Raw genomic sequence first — 14,539 nt, 5'->3', positions numbered from 1 at the left:
CCAACTTCTTCAATTGATCCCCATATGGCATGGTACTGGGGCCCTGCACAATCCTGGTTGTAAATTAGAGCCCTTTTCTTGGGGCCATAAACTGTGTGTATGCATGTGCGTGTGTGCATGACACAGTGTGTGTTTGGGTCAGGGCACCTCTGTGGCCCCCGTTGGGAGTGGGGAAGAGAAAGGGGACAGAAAGGGAGGTTGGTTGTAAAATAAAAAAAGGAAGAATCTCCCTCTTCCCTGATGGGGTACCTGGGGTCTAGGTCGGACCAACTTGTGGAGCCAGTCTGTGAAGTTGTGATTTGTCCTTTCCCGCCCTTGAGATCTGCCCCTTCCCCCTATCCCACATTCCATCTAGGCAACACCCTTCGACCCCTTTGGTTCTTACTTAATCTCTTCATTTGTCCTCCGGCCTGGCCCACACCACCGTTTGCCCTTGCCGTTTATCTCCTTAATGACCTGGCCCAAATCTTATCTAAACTATCTAGGCACTAAAGTCACATGCTCCTCTTGGTCACCTCTGACCTTTGTCTATGCATTGAGGCCCCTCCCATCAGGTCAGCCCTGATAATGGCAGCCCTACCCTTTAAAAGTAAAAGTATGTACCCCTCTCACTCGCAGGTCCCCTAAAGGACTCTTGCCAGCTGTAATGGCGTAGTAATAAACTTTCTCAACTCTAACTCCAAGCAAGGCTGAGCTGAATTCTTTCCAGACGCCCTGTTGAACCTATTGGGATCCCATTCCCCCCATCATTCCTGATCTCACCTCCCTAGCCCTTGGCACATAACCGTCCCTGGTTGACTTGAGACTAAGATGGCTGCCATTTCCATGGCACCCAACCCAGTCCAGATGCTCAAAGACGAGGCAGTATGTGCCATCTGCCTGGATTACTTTACATATCCCGTGTCCATTGGCTGTGGGCACAACTTCTGTAGGGTGTGTGTGACCCAGTTGTGGGGTGGAGAGGATGAGGAGGAGAGGGAGGAAGAGGAAGATGAAGGGGAGGGAGAAGAGGTGGAGGCAGTAGGGGCCAGCGGTGGGTGGGACACCCCCATGTGAGAGGATGAGTATGAGGGGGATATGGAAGAAGAAGAGGTAGAGGATGAGGAGTTCTGGACCAGTAGCATCAATGGCCCTACCTGGGACAACATGGATTATGTGTGGGATGAGGATGAAGAGGAAGATTTGGACAACTACCTGGGGGATGTGGAAGAGGAGCTGAGGGGTGAGGAGGAGGAAGAAGATGAAGAGGAAGAGCTAGAGCCAGCTACCCCTCCACCACCAGCCCCTGCTCCTAGGCGTAGATTCACCTGCCCCCAGTGTAGGAAGACTTTTCCCCGTAGGAGCTTTAGACCCAACCTACAGTTGGCGAACATGGTGCAGGTAATTCAGCAAATGCACCCAGCCCCACGGAAAGGAAGCTGGGGAAATGAGCAAGGTGTATGCCCCAAGCACCAAGAGGCTCTGAAGTTGTTCTGTGAGGTGCATGAAGAAGCTATCTGTGTGGTATGCCGAGAATCAAGAAACCACAAGCAGCACAGTGTGGTGCCATTGGAAGAAGTGGCGCAGGAGTACAAGGCCAAGCTGCAAGGTCATGTAGAACCATTGAAGAAGCACCTGGAAACTACAGAAACTGAAGGCCAAGGAAGAGAGGAGGGTCATGGAACTCAAGAGTCAGATGAAGACACAGCTGGCAGCAGTAGCATCAGAATTTGGAAGATTGGTACAGTTCCTGGCTGATGAACAAGCTGGGCTAGAATGGTGCTTATGGGAACAGCATGAAGCCCAGTTAGGACGAGCAGGAGCTGCAGCAGGGCGCCTAGGGGAGCAAGCTACACAACTGAGTCGACTGCTGGCAGAGGCACAAGAGAGAAACCAACAGGGGGTCTTTGGCTGCTCAAGGACATCAAGGAGACTTTTAACAGGTGTGAAGAGGTACAGCTGCAACCTCCAGAGATCTGGTCCCCAGATCCCAGCCATCCCCACAGTCATGACTTCTTGAAAGATGCCATTGTAAGAAAGACGAGCCGGATGTTCTGTGAGGCTGCCAGAGTAGACCTGACTCTGGATCCTGACACTGCTCATCCAGCCTTAGCCCTGTCACCAGACCGACGTGCAGTCTGTCTGGCAGAGCAGCGCCAGGAACTCCCTGACCACCCCAAATGATTTTCAGCTGAATGCTATGTGCTGGGTGCCCAGGGCTTCCACTCTGGTCGCCACTATTGGGAAGTGGAGGTGGGGGGGCCACGTGGCTGGGCTGTAGGGGCTGCTGGTGAATCAACTCATCACAAGGAGAAGGGACCAGCAGGAGGGTCTGGGGGTGGTAGTGGGGATGCCACACCATCCCACCACTACCATCGCCACAGAAGGCCCCATTTGCCCCAGCAGCCAATGTTTCAAAGGGAGGTGTAGTGTCTGGGCACCAATGGGAAGTGCTACCAAGCACAGAGCTCAACTGAGCAGACACCTTTGAGCCCTGGAGACAAGCCACACCAATTAGGGGTATACCTGGACTATGAGGCAGGACAGCTGGGCTTCTACAATGCTGAGACTCTGGGACGTGTACATACCTTCTCAGCTGCCTTTCTGGGTGAGCAGGTTTTCCCCCTTTTCTGGGTGATTTCCAAGGGCACCCGAATCAAACTCTGCCCCTGAAGCATCCCAGTGCTCATCCCCCCTCTCCCAAACTTCCCTTATCTTGATAGGGGTTAAGGGTAGGTCCTCAAGCTGGGGAGGTTAGTTCTCTTCTAACAACACTATTGTCTCCTAGGTTCCCACCTCTGGTTTTTATTCTCCTACCTTCTCTGTCCTATCATCCTTGTCTATAGTTGGGTACGGGTTCCTGAAAGGGAAAACAATCATTCAACAGTCTGCTTCTTCCTTGCGCCCCCCCCCCCATTTTCTACTCTCCTCCTCTCCAATTCTACCAATTCTACTTGTCTACACAATTGAATTTTATTTAGGGAGGGGAACATTTGAGGGTTTTTTTTAATGGGATGAGCCCCTTCCCCTCTACACCTGTCAGCTGTCTATAGCTGAGGGGGATATATGGGGAGGTTGGGTCTCTAAGGTTCTCTCAGATCAGAACCATAATGGTCATCACCCTCATGTCTTTTTTTCACCTTAGCTGTCTCTGCCTTCTCCTCCCCTCATCCTGTTCTCCTGCTCACTTGCCTCTCACTTCCATTTCCCAAAGGGGAGTTTGTCACCAAAAATGTGACTCTGGTGTTCTCAGGCCCAGATTCCCCTTCCCCCTCCTGTTTGCAGTCCACCAGGGGAGGTAGGGATCAGTTTGATCCTTTGAGAAGAGTCTTGGGCATAGTCTTTATTTTTCTAGAACCCTTGCAATTTGGGGGCTTATACCAAGTTTGAGGCACCTCCCCCCACTCCCTATTTCTCAGCCTCCTGCCTTTCTCTTTACTGCTTGTTGGCTAAGGTTGGTTTGGGGGGAAATTGAGGGGTGGGGAGTGGAATGGTGTGTAGAAATGGGTAATAAAAGTTTACTGTTTTATCAGGAAAAAAAAAAAGCTAAGGAGGCAGCATGGCAAGGTGTAATGGGAATGTAAATTTTTAAGATCTTCCCTGCCCCTAGGCTAAAGTGCACCTGGAGCCTGGGGTGGGAGGCTTGTTTTTCAGTAGATACTTTTTGATTGGCCAGTGGGTCCAGAAGGTTGTTACATTCTCTGAGCCAGGAGAAGGCTATATAAGCCCTGATGTGAGGCTTTGTTTTGGGGGCTCACTTTGAGAAGTGTTCTGTGATTCTATCAGATGAGACTCTGGGAAGCCGTTGTTGAGAGCCCCCGGCTTTGAAAAACCCAGATGTTGATTTCGTATGGATGTAATGGTTGGACAGTTTGGAAATGTCTACTTGATCTGTTTCTCTGTCCTGATAATTCTGTCTGTATACTCTGAAGTTTGGGGTGCTGACCTTTTCCCCCTGAATGAGGTACATGTTTGACTGATTAAAGTAAGCTTGTTAACCCATTCTGAGTTGCTTTTCTTTAGCAAAGCAGATCTAAGAACCTGTGTTGGCAGCCACCCTGGGGACTCTAGGGTGCTTGCTGCTACACAAGGATACAAGGGTATTGGGCTGGGGCTGGAGGGATTTTAATTCCAGCTGTAGCACTTACAATTGGATTTGGGTTCAGTTCCTCTCCTCTGTGTGCCTCAGTTTCCTCACTTGTAAAATGAGGAAGTTGAACTAATTCAATAAACATACATTAACTCAGGTATTATGCTAGGCACTGGCTTTTTGTGACATTCTGCTCCCCTAGTTCTCTTGGTATCTATCATACTGCTCTTACTAAGTACCCTTTCTGGATCATCATTGAGTATTTGTGAAGCAGTTATTATGTGCCAGTCACTATGTGAGATACTGGGGATTTAAAGATAACAAAGATGTTGGCTCTGCCTTCAATGAGCTTACATTCTAATAGTGAGACAACATGAACATAAATAAGTATACACATAACAAAAACAAGATGACTAGAAGGCATTTGTATGTATTGTTTTTGGCCAAATTCTCTCTTGTTCAATTCTAGTGGGAGTGGAGATACTAAATTCTCCAGGGAAGGCAAGAAGAAGAACTGAGGAAAGGTCACAAGGCTTAACAATACAGAAATTCTCAGGAATCTTGGAGAGAGCAAGGGGCAGTAGTAGGGGTAGAAGCTGGATTGCAAAGGGCTGAGAAGAGAATGAGAGGTGAGGAAGTGGAGGGAACCAGTGCCTAGAAGGGCCACCAAAGTCCCTTTGAGCTCTTTCCATCATTGTCTAATTACAGACACCAACTGACCATTTAGATACCAAGGGTGGTCATTTAAATAGAAACTTATTATGCACCTACTATGTTCCAGGTGCTGGACTTTGAATTAGGGATACAGAAAGAAGCAAAAGCTAGTCCCTATCCTCAAGGAGCTCACACTCTAAATGAAGGGGGCGGTTCTTCAAAAGTAAACTTCAAGCAAAACTTAACAACAACATCTCACAAAGTCTCTTCAAGTCACTGATTTTTACCACACATTCTTGAACCTCTTTCCATCACAACTTTGGTTTACCCTTCATTACATTGTGATTTCTCTCTTCTCTTTTACAAGAGACTTTTCTTTGTAGAGAAAAGTCACTTGCACTGTTCACATAGAATCAAAGGTGAGTTGTCAGCTCCAATTAGTGAAAGTATTGTCTCTGAGTTTGTGATATGTGCCTTACAAACATCAGGGAGCATGGACGTGTACGCATACACACAGACAACCCTCAAACCAAAGTGCGTGCACACACACACATACACACACACACACACACCACACCAAAGATGCCAGAGACCCAGATACCAGGTGAATCTGCTACACTCTATAAATAGCAAAGATAATAAGGTACTTCAGCTCTGCTAGTAAAACTTTATGTATGGTCTTAGTGACTCAAATTATAGGCATTTAGAGTGTCAGGAAGGAAAAAATTTATTATAGTCAAATAGCACAGAGCTTGTCTCTTTGTAATAGCTATGGGTTTTTTTTCCCCTTCTCTTAAAATAACATGGTTTTATGAGCTTATATATAATACCTGCTGGAAAATAAGAGGATGGTGGCATTTTGCAGCTCATTAAGTGTTGATTACATAAGTGTTTCTGGGTGAAGCATCATTTGAATTTTCTTCCAAAAGCAAACTGGACAGGTTTTCTCCATCCCCTTTGTTATTATTTTCTCAATTACGTGTTTGCAAAGTGCGGAATTACTCTTGGTTATTATCTTGGGTATTCGTTTTCATAGTTGGGAACAATGCCGGCCTGACAAAAGTTTTCCAAGAGAAGCAGTTAGTGTGAATTAGCTTTTATGAATATTTTAGTTCATTCTTCTTCAGCTCCTTTTTATTAGTGCCACATTCTTTTCCCCTAGTCTGGCTTCATCTAAATCCATACGGAAATGAATTAGGTTAGTTCTCACTTCAAGAATGCTTATGGAAGTATCATGATTGTCCATATAACTCAGAGGGAACTGAGGTGGGTTAATCAAAAATATTCTCATCACCACCTCCGGCAGTTACCATAGAATTGGAGCTGGGCTGGCCTTTTGCACACAGTGTGTAGGAGTGCTCAGGGAGAGCTGTCTCTAACAGGCACAGGTATCCTTCTGTGAATGTTTGGGCTGCTGGTGAAATATCCTTAAGAATCCCGTTATACTTGGTCCCCAAGTGTTGTCCTGCTGGGCTTCTTCTGGAGGGCAGTTGCTGAAGTAATGGATTAATGAGAAGGAAAAGATGAGGGCCAGGTCAGGGGGTCCAATTAAAGGAGACAAAAGGAGTAGCAAAACAAGAGCCAGGGTTGAGAAATGGAAAACAGTGAAGTTTCTCAGAGGGAGATTCAGGATGGTGTCTTTGCTAATGCCTGGGCCGATTCACATGGCCAATGCTTAGTGGTCTCAGGTAAGACTCAGGATGGTGTCTCTGCTAATGCTTAGGCCAAGTCACATGGACAAGGCTTAGTGGTCTCCAGTCTGCTCTTAAGGGGAAATGGCCAGAAAGCTGTACTGGGAGCTGGAGAACCTGGCTTCACATCCCTGCTTCTGACACTTAATACCTGGATGATCACAGACAAGTCTCTGGGCCTCAGTTTCCTCTTCTGCAAAACAATGGTCTTAGACTTGAGGTTCCTTATTATGAAAGCTATGATCTTTCCACCTCTAAGTGCCACTCAAACCCATGAGAACCTCTATAATCCTTTGTACATCATGCAAATCTGTGTAAATGAAACAGTTAAGAATGAGCTTTTTAAAAAATGAATGTATATTGGGGCGGCCAGGTAGCACAGTGAGTAAGAGCACTGGCTCCAGTGTCGGGATGACCTGGGGATCGAATCCCGGGCTCAGACACTTAGCATCCACCCAGAAACACCTGGCCGTGTAACCTTGAGCAAGTTACTTAACCCCAATTGCTTAGGGGCGGCCAGGTGGCTCAGTGAGTAAGAGCACCGGCTCCAGTGTCGGGATGACCTGGGGATCAAATCTGGGCTCAGATACTCAGCACCACACCCAGAAATAACTGGCCGTATAACCTTGAGCAAGTTACTTAACCCCGATTGCTTTAAATAAATAAAAAATAAATGTATAGATATCAGTAAATACATACTTATTACCAAGTACTTCTAATGGTGACTTTTTCTATTTAATGCTAATATATGCCTTTTTCCTTGCCTTGTATCATCGTAAAATTATCTTTAAAAGGCATAAAAGTGTTTAATGTAACTCCAAAAATGCATGGCCAGAAAAAATGAGCTCATCTGACTTGCTTATTACTTCAGACATGGCTCTTTGTGTATGAGCCAGGTACTAGATTATATATTTATTGTCTCAGGACCAGCCTCCAAGAGGCTCAACAGCAAACTGGCTGCAGGGGAATTAATTTTATTATACAATTGTACAAACATTTAAGAATCTACTATGGGCCAGGCATCATGCTGAGTGCTTTGCTCCATTTGATCCTCATAACAACCCTATAAGGTAGGTGCTATTATTATCCTACTTTACAGTTAAGGAAACTGAGGTAGAAAAATGCCTTGCTCAGCTCATGTCAATGTGAGGTCTTTGTGATTCCAGGCCCAGCATTCTATCCACCGTGTTACCCTGCTGCCCAGCAGTTCTCAGACTGGCCAGAGAGCAGTGGAGGGAGTGCCCTGCACTGACAAACCACAGAGGTCAAATTGGAGGCATAGCACTTCCTCCCAAGTGTAAACCGAGGATGTCACCAAATCAGTGCTGGGGAGAACTGGTAACCATCCTCAGTGACCAGCCTGTCTAACCTTGACCTGAAGAAGTAACTCCTCCACGTTATCCTGGACAAAGATTCATGCAACCTTGGCTTGAAGTTCCAATCTAATCCCCCAAATCCAATCCACTAAACATTAAGCACCTACTCTGTGCCAGGTACCATGCTGAGTGCTTTCCTGACTGGCCTCCTTCGAGAATCAGCTCGAGCTCTACCTTCTGAAAGAGGTTCTTCCCAGTACCCCCTACTGCTGACGACTTCCCTCTGCGATTACTCCTCCATTTAAACTCGACATATTTTGTATGTGCAGTTATTTTCGCATTGCCTCCCTGATTAGGAGGGCAGGGATTATTATTGCTTTTATTTGTATCTCAGCCCTTAGCACTCTGCCTGGCATACACTAGGAGCTTAATAAATGCTACTGGATTAACTGACTTCACCTATTGAGACTCCAGATTCTTCATCTTGAAAGTGATGGGGTTGGATGGGAAGGGGGTGAACCTGTGACCACATATCATCCTCTAGGCCCTCAAGTGCAGCCTTAAAAGGTTAAAAAAGACCCAAAGGACTGCAGACCACAGGTTCCCCACCCCTGGTGTTGCACTAAATGCCCTCTGAGATCTGTTCCTGCTTTAGGCCTATGGCCCTACCAAAGCAGCCCACTCAACTCAATGTTGTCAGGAAGCTTTTCTTTATATTCAGCCATCTCTCTTTAACTTCCACTCGGGTTTTCTATTTCTCTTGGCATACAAGCAGAGCAAGATTAAGACATCTTCCATGTAACGGTATTTTCAGTACTTCAGACCTGAGCCCACTAAGTCATCCTTTCTCCAGCATACAACTAGCACTAACCTAGCCTCAAACTGCATGGTAGTGAGGTCCATCATTGTTCTGGAGCCACTGTTTGGATTTTCCCCAGTTGATCAGTGTACCTCCTAAAATTGGTTTGGCACCTAGAACCAAACACAACACTCCAGAATAGGGTGTGACAAAGCAGGGCATTGTGAGGCCATCGCCTGCCTTCCCTAACAGAGTGTGGGACAGCATTTGTTTTTCTAGTTGCCAACTCATACTGTTGATTCATTTTGAGCTCACAGTGCCAGGTTGTGATCTGTTTCCCCTCCTCCTACCTAATTGTGTACTCCCAAGACAATATGCTTCCTGTTTCTCCCTTTCTCGAGCTTCACTGGAATACTCTCCACTCACCAGCTTACGGAATTTCTAATATGTGCAAATCACATATATATGTATATATATATACATAAATAATATCAATCTTATAAATATGTTATACCAATCATAAATATATTATATAGCATATAAATATATTATACATATATAAATACCAATACTTTTATCTAGCTTGTTCTTTCCGTATTAGGTATAATTTTCCATAGGCATATTCCAATCTCTCAATGATATCCTAGGAGATTTCAGATTCACCATGATGGCTCCTTATACTTTGTGTATTTATTTGTGCACACATATATAAAGTTGTGAATTTTAATGCTGGCTCTCTCCTTTAATAGTTTTCAGGTCCCAATATATAGTGTTAAGGAATCAATTCATACCTGTACATATGTCCTTTTGTGCATATGTCTGTGAACCCATGGGATACTATTACACCAAATGTCTGATGAAATATTTTTAAACATTTTTACTTCCCCTCATGTGAGTGTCTGCGATGACAGTGGACAAGATCAAGGATAACGTAGTTGTGGGTCCTCTCCAAGGAGTCTGAACAATTCAAACAAGTGATTCCAGTCAGATTACTGTCAGGTAATGAAGAGAAAAGCCCAAGGAGAACTGGAAGACAACCCCCCTCTTCTCTGTGGAATTATAACAGCCAAGGTAAGACGTGGTCTTTCTACATTTACCTCTCTCTATTCCCTCTACCATACTCACCTTTTGTTAAGGATTGATAATCTAATCAACTGAACTATAGTTTCTATGGAATGTATGACAGTATATATGTGTGTGTGTCTATACACATATATGTGTCTCTCTCTCTCTCTATATATATATATAATTCATATCTATCTATGAACAGTTAGGGGGTGCAGTGGATAGAGTGCCAAGGCAAAAATATAGAAGACTCCTCTTCCTGAGTTCAAATCTGGCCTCAGACATTTACTAGCTGTGTAATCCCTGGGCAAGTCTCTTAACTCTGTTTGTCTCAGTTTCCTCACCTGTAAAATGAACTGGAGAAGGAAATGGCAAACTATTCCAGTATCTCTGCCAACAACTATACACACACACATACGTATGTGCGTGTGTGCATGTGTGTGCGCGCGCGCGTGTGCACGCGGCCAGAAAGGGGCGGGGCCACGAAAGTCACGCCCACCCTCTTGCCCCTTAGTTTGACCCTACAGGCCACCGTCAAATGTCAATCTTCAGGGGTCTGAGCCTGTTTGCAGATGTGGCTCGTGGGAGGAGCAGAAGGGAAGGCCAGAGCCTGAGGTGAAGAGAACTCCGCCTCCAGACCCATTGAGCCAGGGGTCTGAAGCCTCTTCTTTGGCCAGAGCTCCAAGGCCTTTATCAGGCAAGCTACAATTCAATAGTGGGAAGCCTGACACTTGAGTTCTTAATACAGGAGGGAGAAGGCAGCCTCATAGGTTGGGCCAGCCCTAAGGGGCGTGGCTTGGTTGCCCTGGGAATTAAGAATTAAAATAGCCAGCATCCATACAGCACTTTAAGGTTTGAAAAGCTCTTTACAAATATCATCTCTCTTGATCCTCATGACAGCCCTGGGAGGTAGGCCCAATTATGACCCCCATTTTACAGATGAGGAAACTGAGGCAGACAGAGGTTCAATGACTTGCCCAGGTCACACAGCTAGGAAGTATCTGAGGCTAGATTTGAATTCAGGTCTACCCAGCTCCAGGCTAACCTAACTCTCTGACTCTTGTTGGACAGATTGTAGACGGACTACTTGGTCAGGTCCAAGTTGGACAAATCCGAAGTCCCTTCCAGATTTCAGACACCATGGTACTTGTCCAGTGTTGACTCCTCCTAACACCCCGTGTGAAATCTGTGCTGGTCAGGTTGGTCTCCTCACCATCCCTCCAAATAATGCATGTTATTGCATTAATAACTATCCCTGCCCGTGTGTTTGTTCCCTCTGTTGTTTCCTCAGTGCCTCTCGTAGGCAATTGTTTTTTCTTTCATATGCCCTTTTTGAGGACCTCACCCGTTGTGATCACTTCCTCTTCTGAATAATTATTATCTACACAGCTTTCATCTGATGTTCATCCCTCACTATAAAGCACAGAACAGTGACTTAGAGCCAGGGGACATTGAATCCAACCTCATTTAACAGATCATACTCCAATGAGGTAAAGAGAAGGGAAGGGACCTCAAAGTTACATAGTCAGACACTGAGCCAGGTGTAGAACCCATGACACTGGTCCAGTGCTCCTCCCACCACATCATCATCATTTTTATTGGATTTTTTTCTTTTTATATGCATCTCCTTTCTCCCTAATTCGACTGATTCCAAGATCAGGGATCTTTGTATATACAGTGCCCTTTCCCCTGCAGGGTCATAATAAAGCTTTGTTGTTGATGAGGAAGATAGTGATGTAATAAATGACTAAAGGGTCAAGGAACACAATGAATTTCATTCCCACTGACTGCACCTATTAAGTGCCTGCCTCTCCTTGATATAGTTAAATGTTTTGGCAGACAGGACTGGCTCTGGCAAAATTGTGAATTTGGCCAAATTTGTCTTTGGCATTCACAGGCTCACCTTACTGTGTCCTTCCCACCCTCCCTCTTCTCCTTTGCACCCCCGTCGTCCTCCCTTCCTTTTCATTATCTGCTCTCTGGAGAGGATCTGGATGACTTGTTTACATCTAAACACTAATATGTCCATATTACCTTTCCCATCCAAGCTTTACATTTTAAGCCTGTTCTCTTAGTATGGAAATAAATGCCCATATTCTCTAGTAAAGAAATTTTAGGACTTAGTAAACTAATCCAGGTAGGATTTTTTTGTAGGGGTATTTTGGTTTTTTGAGGGATGATGGGAAGGGAGGGTGCTTCTGGGTGTCTTTGTAATTATAATGCATAGGTGGCTATATGCCTTAGTTACATTGAGATGTTAGAAGGATCATATGGATTCTGCAGGACTGATGATTATGAATGGATATTATCATTTTATTGAAACCCCCCCCCAATAATACAGCTGTTCATCACATGGCAGTGTTAGATTGTTGTAACATATGATATTTGTTTATTGATTAATGTAAGAGATGTGATGATGTAGAAAAGAAAGCTCTGAATCTAGACTCCCCTCTTTCTCATCTGACTTCACTCAGACATATTCTTTCCTCCCTTCACCCTCAAGAATACTTCCTCTTTCACTCTGGCCTGCGATGAAGAGATGGTCCTTCTCCTTGCCAAGACTGGTCTCTTTACATACACCCTTGATCCCATTCTCTCCCACATTCTCCAGCAGATTGCCCCCATTATCATCTCCATTCTCTCCTAGCTTCAATCTTTTCCTACCTACTGGCTGCTTCCCTGCTCCTTTCAGGCATACCTATGCTTCCCTATTCTAAAAACAAAACAAAACTCACTTTGTCAGACTCTCCCCACTAGTAATCCTCCCATAGCTCTCCTCCTCTTCTGGTTAGACTCCTTAAGAAAGCTGTGTACCTGGCACAGTGAGTAAGAGCGCCGGCCCGAGCGCCGGCCCCAGCATCGGGAGACCCGGGATTGGTTCCGGCTTCAGATACTTGGCACCCACACAAAAAATAACTGGCTGTGTAACCTTGATCAAGTTACTTAACCTCAATTGCTTAAAAAAAGAAAGCTGTGTACTACCACTTTCTATCCTCTCAATGTCCTTTAAAGCCTCTGCATTCTGACTGTCCATGAACTATTTAAAAAAATTTTTATAACCATGTTTCAATATAAATAGTTTCCTTGGTATTCTGTGTATTTTATATATTTAAAAACATTGTTCTCACAAGGAGTCTTTAGGCTTCATCAGACTACCAAAGGTGTCCAGGACCCTAAAAAGGTTAGGAACTTCTACCCTATATTCTCTCAATGGTGAACTCATTAGTTCCCATAAATTCAATGATCACTTCTATACAGGTGATTCTCAGATTTTTTATTTATACATCTCTCTTCTCTCTCCTGAGATATTTTCCCACTGTCCTTGAAGAGATGTATCTTTTCATGCTTCTGCATTGGAACTACGCTCAGTTAAAATTTAATAACATTCAGTTTTAATTATTTTGTTGTTCTTGCCCTTTACATTGTTGTAGTCTGTATGTTACTGCTGTTTACCTGGTTCTGTTTACTTCACTTTTTATCCATTCATATAAGTCTTACAATGCTTGTGTGTATTTATCATATTCAGTTTTTTCTCACAGTACAGTAATATTCTATTACATTCTATTCTACCACAATTTATTTAGCAATCCCCCAATTCATAGGCATATACTTTTTTCCAGTTCTTTACTACTACAAAAATGCTATTATAAATCTTTTGTTGTGTACAAGGCTTTTCTTTTTGTCATTAACCTTTTTGGAGTATATGACTAGCAGAGGAATCTCTTGATGAAGGGGTATAGGCATTTTAATAACTTTATTAGCATATTTCCAAATCACTTTCTAGAGCATCAGGACCAATTCACAACTTCTACCACCAACTTCTTTTGAGCATGATTTTATTTAAAATTTTTGAATCAATATTCATTCAGATTTGTAGTTCTCCTTCCTTGCCTTATCCTTCCCTAGTTTAGGTATTAGAAGGATATTTGACTCAAATGGAGTTCAATAGAGTATTTCTTTCTCCATTTTGACAATTGTATTTTGTTGTATATGTATTGTTTTTTAGAAGTATGATAGAATTCTCCTATAAATCCATCTTAACCATGTTTATTTCCTTTGGTAGCAGTAGTCTACAACAGGTTTTCTTACCTGTATCTTCTCTTTCCCTCCCTATTCTTACCTCCAAACTTGCTGCTTCCAGAATAATTGTTTTTATACTCTTGGCATTCTTGTTCTTAAGCATATTCAGCATGCTAGCTTGCTTCTTAAATCAAGTTTAGTGATCATTGCCTGACTGATATTCAAGGCCCTCCAGACTCAGGCACCAACCTCCTTTTCCATCCTTATCTCTTATTACTTCCTTCTACATATTCTAGATTTCAGCCAAACTGAATTACATACTATCTCCTGAATTCAACTCAATTCAATTCCATAAGTATTTATGAATTGCTTACTGTGTCCTAGGCACTAAGCTATTCTAGGAGTAGAAAGACAAAAATAAAAATAATACATACTCTCAAGCAGCTTACATTTTTTGGAGGGGTGGGGACAATGTACACAGAGATAAATAAATGCAAAATATTTACATTAAAGAATGGAAGATATGGGGCGGCCAGGTAGCATAGCGAGTAAGAGCACCGGCTCCAGTGTCGGGATGACCTGGAGATCAAATAACCTTGAGCAAGTTACTTAACCCCAATTGCTTAAAAATTAAAAAAAAAAAGAATGGAGGATATGTTCATGCTTTGTTCATGCTATTTATTTATGCAATACTATCTGTTTATGTAATATCCTTTGTCCCTCTCTTTCTAGTGAATTCTTATCCATCTTTTAAAGCTCAACTCCAATGATATTTCCTCCAGAAAGTCTCGTCTCCCATTTCTATCCTGAGTCAATAATGACCTTCCACCTTTAATCCATTTGGTTCCTGTTTTATACATCTCTACTGTATGTACCACAGACTGTTAATTATGGTTATCTTTCTGTATCTTTTCCCCCTAGTAGA

The 14,539-nt window shown here is 43.7% G+C and overlaps 1 pseudogene; it reads left to right on the top strand.

The window, feature by feature from the left end:
* Positions 1-810: 810 nt before the first annotated feature.
* Positions 811-2,809, top strand: LOC138150632 (E3 ubiquitin-protein ligase TRIM41 pseudogene; annotated as a pseudogene).
* Positions 2,810-14,539: the final 11,730 nt, after the last annotated feature.

This window comes from Petaurus breviceps, unplaced genomic scaffold (assembly GCF_028583685.1).
Source record: "Petaurus breviceps papuanus isolate PSGF00001 unplaced genomic scaffold, PetGlider_PUasm1.0 90881, whole genome shotgun sequence".
Lineage (NCBI taxonomy): Eukaryota > Metazoa > Chordata > Mammalia > Diprotodontia > Petauridae > Petaurus > Petaurus breviceps.
This window is presented reverse-complemented; position numbering and strand designations above follow the sequence as displayed.